The sequence below is a fragment of the Lygodium microphyllum genome, chromosome 8 (genome assembly GCF_053477565.2).
Source record: "Lygodium microphyllum isolate KBCC chromosome 8, Lygodium_microphyllum_v1.1.10, whole genome shotgun sequence".
Classification (NCBI taxonomy): Eukaryota; Viridiplantae; Streptophyta; class Polypodiopsida; order Schizaeales; family Lygodiaceae; genus Lygodium; species Lygodium microphyllum.
Genome location: NC_141142.1, coordinates 155,749,156 through 155,754,944, shown reverse-complemented (window position 1 = coordinate 155,754,944; position 5,789 = coordinate 155,749,156). Strand labels below are relative to the sequence as shown.

The 5,789-nt window shown below is 40.5% G+C and overlaps 1 pseudogene; it reads left to right on the top strand.

Moving 5' to 3' along the window:
* Positions 1-203: 203 nt before the first annotated feature.
* Positions 204-3,224, top strand: LOC148033032 (TPR repeat-containing protein ZIP4-like; annotated as a pseudogene).
* The last annotated feature ends 2,565 nt before the right edge of the window (positions 3,225-5,789 follow it).

Below are 5,789 nucleotides of genomic sequence, written 5' to 3'. Positions count from 1 at the left end.
CATGGATCTTGGTTATGGCAGTAGCATTTCTTGTTATTCTCAGCATTAGATGTTAGATCTTGTGTATTTTCTTGTATGAGATGTCAGCTTTATTACATTGGTATCAGAGCCTTGCTTTGATCCAAGGCAGGCTTTAATTTCATCATTTTCATAATTATGACCTTGCTGGAGAGGTCATTGTCCATGTACAATTTGGCTATAGCATGTACAATTTGATTACAGTACGGTTTGGTTTGGTTAGAACCATGGATTTCTGTGTCTAGTTGACTGGGGGTGACTTGCACAGTAAACCGTGGTTAGAATTGTGTCAAGAAGGTGGTTCTTGCCATGATCTTGGTCAAGATGGAGGTTCTTGGCATGATCCAATGGATAATGGCAAACTCCAACTAACTTTGTCAGGTCGTGGGTTGGGCACCTCCATAATGAGAACTTCGAAAGCGTGTTGAAATGCGTGTCTCTTCTAAAGGCAGGGCCTGATCACGTGAGCACTTCCTTCCTTACCTTGAAAGCTTACCTCGGCTTGAAACACTTTGAGGAAGCCGAAGAGGAGGCTTTCATTCTTGTTTCGCAGAGGGGCATGCCTATGGACGTTTGTGCTGCTGCCATCGATGTGTTGATCGAGAGCTCCGCTGCTTTGTCGTTGCCACAAGCAAGGTTGGATGCTGTGAAGAAGTTGTACTCGATCGCACATTCGAGATTCCCTTTTGACATCGACCTTACCTTGCACGCCTTGGAGAAACTATTGATGCAGCCGCTTGATCAACACTGTAAGAAAAGGATAGAAGTTGCTCTTGGTATCGCGCTCAACGAGAAGACAGTGGATTGCATCAAGCGCACTACTAGTTCATTCGACAGACTTTCTCAAGTCGCCTCTCACGCGGTCAGCAATGCACAGTAGTGCGCTTATTCACTTCTGTGGAATAGTGGCACAGAATTCTTCCAAGCCAAAGACTACAACACCAGCATCCAGCTGTTCGAAGCATCGCTGATGTACTTGTCTTCCACTGATACAAAATTCTCTTTGCGCCGATCAAAGAACCTCAGAATTCTCTGCATTTGTCACATTGCGCTAGGCCAGTACGACTGGGCCTCCGACTATGCAAATAAAGCAGACAAGCTGGAAGTAAGCGTTGCTGGAGCCTTTCTGAAGTTCAAAATTTGTCTACAGACGAATGACGAAGAAGGAGCATCACAACAGCATGGCCATTTCTGCACTGTCTCGCATGCTAGATCTGTGCCCTTCAGCAAAGTCTTCAGACACAAAAGAAGTTGTGATTATTCGTAATATCATTTTGCTGTCAACTCAAGACACAAATAGTAATCCAAGCAAGACACTCAAGTATTTCAAGCTTGCTCGTTCATGCTTGGCCAAGATTGGATCTGAGAACTTCTTTGGAAATGGGAGCACGGGAGACAAAGAAGCTCAGTGGTTTTCGGGCTCGGCCTGGAATGAAGGCTTGGTGGTAGCCAAATCACAAAAATGGATATTATGTGCCGAGTTCTTCCTTTACGCTGTAGACTTCTACGAGTGCTTGCAAGAAACAATAGAAAATCTGAGATTGAGGAGGACTTCAATGCTGATTGCTGTGGGAGCAATGCTGTTATCCAACACAGAGGAGGATTTGCATCTAGTGCGAGAGGCCGCACAATATCTGGAGAAGTGTCACAAGGTGCATGAAATTCTGCGGTCAAAAATGCTATCAACTAACGATCAAACCACGGATACTCATGTGAACCTGCTCATGTTTGAGGTGAAAGGTAGGCTCAAAGATCGCAAGGCTGAACTGGACTATGGCTTGGTTGCTGCTACCATCAGGAAGCTCATAACACTTGCAGACTCCATCAGTCGAGACAGCCCCAAAGCAATGAGTTTGTATCAAGGGCATTGTTCTTATGATGATAGATCTCATAGGTATTCTCCTCATGGTCAGCAAGAGTATGCAGGGAATTACCATATGGGGCAGTATTCATATGATCATAATCATGGTTATTTTCATGAGACTGATGGGCAGCATCAACCTTATGCAAATAAGAAAAATATGGGAGAAAATGATGCCTATGGAATACACTATGCAGAGTACCAAGGTTCGCCAGCATACATTATGGATAATCATTTTGAAGAAGAATAACCCATCCATCCTTTCTCATTCAACAATGTACATGGCACCTATATGTCAAGTCGCATGTTTGAGGATATCACTTCAAAAGGGTTTTGTTATAAATGCAGTGAGAAGGATATTTGTGGTCACATAAAGGTATGCAAGGCAAAGCATGTTAAAGTATCGGCTGTCCTAGAATTTCCTACTCCCTATGGCATTCAACGAAGGCTTATACCTCACCAAGAGTTGAAGGAAATGTGTCGGCAATTCATATGCTATAAATGTAAAGAACGATGGACTCCTAGTCATGACAACTACTGCAGAAACAAACATTTTGCTACAGCCATTGTTTTGGAGGATTCAAGTGAATATGAAGAAGGGGATTACCAAGTTCAACAACAAGAGTTTTATGGAGTTGAAGTTGAAGACAAAGTTGAAAATGAAGCCGAAGACAAAGCTGAAGATGAAGACGAAGAAGAAGATGAAGAGCAAGAGGATACACATGACAAAGTTGATCAAGAGTACATTAGTGTACAACAAGAAGAGAAAACTCAAGGTTTACATATATTTCATGATGATGTTGAAGAGGATTATGTTGATCATATATGTCATGAAGATATTGAGGCATCACATGAAGATATTGAGAAAATACATGACGGGTTCTATCAGCCCATTGACAACTTTGATATGCTACAACCAATAGAAGAAGATGTTGATTGGAATGCATATGGAGATGTACATGAGAAAAATGTTTGGGATGCATATACTTTTGATGAGAGTATCAATGAAGACATGCCTTATGATGATGATGAGCTATTTTTTCCCTATGATCCAGATAGTCATGATGGAGATGATTCTCTCTTTCCTTTTGACCTGGATGGTTTGACATTTATGGTTCATGACAATCCTACTTCTCTTGATGGTTATTATTTCGGTATTCCATATGACTCGGGTGGTCTTATACTAAGAGAAAGTCATTTGCAGCAAGGTATCATGCATATAAAACTTAATGATACTTTGTTCTCATGGTTTCTTCATGGTTTATATGGGAGAAAGGCTGAAGAAGATGGATTTTCCTGTAGAATACATCTTGATGTATTAAATTCTTATCATGGAATTAAATGATTTATCTTTGTCAAAATCATGGATTTTTGCTTGGATAGGGTAGCCTACATCATATACTTCAATATGACATATCATTTGTCCAATTTGGATGTGTCTATCGAAAGTTATGCTTATTTTACCATGGCAGCCCGGTTATGCCAGCATGCAAGAAATACACTATAGATTTCTTGTGGAGCTTCATCGATCATGGGATCGTTTCAGCCATATATGCTTTGATCTACTATTTCATCCATTGTATTCTTTCCCATTTTCTCAAGCTTTGAGGACAAAGCTTCTTTAGGCCGGGATGGCTTGTAATAAAGCAAATTTAACCTAGGCTTAGGAGCTAGACACATTAATTAGGGTTAGCTATAAATAGTGGAGTATGGCCAAATGTGGGGACCTTTTTGATCATTTTGAAATACAACTACTTGTGGAGCTCTTGAGGTCAGCTTATCATCACTTGATTCTCAGCATACCATCTATTTTCCCATTTGTACATCTCATATGGAACATGGATCTTGGCTATGGTAGTAGCATTTCTTGTTATTTTCAGCATTAGATGTTAGATCTTGTGTATTTTCTTGTATGAGATGTCAGCTAAATTTAACCTAGGCTTAGGAGCTAGACACATTAATTAGGGTTAGCTATAAATAGTGGAGTATGGCCAAATGTGGGGACCTTTTTGATTATTTTGAAATACAACTCCTTGTGGAGCTCTTGAGGTCACATCCTCCCACCATTCATGGAGGTGCATATCCATGTCCACCCTACTTGGAGGTGAGTATCCTTGTCCACCATTGTAGAAGGTGAGTATTCTACATCGGCTTATCATCACTTGATTCTCAGCATACCATCTATTTCCCCATTTATACATCTCATATGGAACATGGATCTTGGCTATGGCAATAGCATTTATTGTTATTGTCAGCATTAGATGTTAGATCTTGTGTATTTTCTTGTATGATATGTCAGCTTTATTACATACACCCACTTGCAAGGCAAAGCATTCATGCCACTTTGGCCACCTCTAATGGATAAAGCATGTGAACTCTGGGAAGCATCATTGTTTTTCCTATCAATTTCTTCAGTCAAGAGAGCACTCTCTACATCTTTCAGTTTCAACCCATCAAGTTTGTTAGTACAGATCACCATGCAAAATAAATACTAAGACTCTGGTAAAGTGCTAAGCAGAAACAAAGGATGCAGATTATCCTGAAAGTCAATACCCTATTGAAGCAGATTCTTCATGATAGAATGAAACTGGCTAAAGTGAATAGACAATGGGATCCCCTTCTTCATGCGGAGATCCATCAACTATTTCAGCCAATTCATTTACGAAGCAGGGCTTTGCTTTGCATAAAGTTCATGAATCTTTTCCCATAGATTCTATGCACTCTTATCTTCATCTTTAACAACATTATTATGGACATCTTAAGAGAGTGATAAAATAGTAGTAGACTTGCATAGTGCATCTAAATCAGTCCAGTCATAATCATCATCCATGTTCTCGGGTTTAATACCCTTGTTTCTTAGTGGCTTAATATGCAATGTCTACACCAAAACCTTTTGCAAATCAGAGTAATTGGAAGCATGAGAGAGTGTGCACAAGAGGGAGAGAGAGAGCTCAAGTACAAGAATAAGATCTTGTTTGGTCAGTTGTGCAAGGTACAACTAGTACACTCTCCTCAAATGTGAGTGTGTACTTTAGGCTGTTTATATAGCCTCTGGAGAAGTTAGGGTTAGGGTTTCCCCTTGCTCCCCTATTCTCTAGTCCATTTACACCTAGCTACCCTTATCCTCTCCAATGTAAGGAGAGTTCCCATGCTTGCTTCTCAACACCCCCCCTCAATGCCAGGTGGCATTGGATAAAGCATGATAGGATGCCCCTCCTTAATCCACAATGAGATGCCTTTATACATCAAGCTACAAAAGAAAGTTATAGGTAGAGAGTGTTACAAGACTCAAAAGAGTCGGTCATCTGTGGATTGGGAGGCAAAGTTGGCCTCCAGTTCCTTAGGTACTTCTGGAACACTGGGACACTTACTGGTGATATGCCTGATCTTTTTGAATTTATTACACTTCATTTTGTCAGTATATTTCTTCCAACAATTGCTTACAATGTGCCCTTTTTTGTGACAGAAGGAGCACTTAGTAGAAGCTGTATGGATTAACACTTGCTCACGGGAAGTAAATGTTGAAGTCCCTTCAGTATGATTTCTCTTCTCTTCATCCAAGCATGACTGGATGGTACTTGCCAAAGTCGGAAAGACCTTCTTCACTGACTTTAGAAGGATGGCTATGGCATCTTCATCATGAACTGGTGCTTGAATAGAGGCCAGTTGTACCATGAGTCCCTTCATATGTGAAATAAACTTGCTTAAAACTTCTCCCTGTTTGTACTCAAAGCTAAAAAACTCAATCTTTAGAAAGATCTTGGAGTTCTTTCTTGTAGCTCCATAGAGCCTTTCAAGCTCATACCACTTCTCCTTGGAAGTGGAGAGTTGGTCAATATGATGAATTAATGATTCATCCAAATGAAGCACGATGATGGCCTGAGCCCTTTCATCATCTTCTACATCAAGA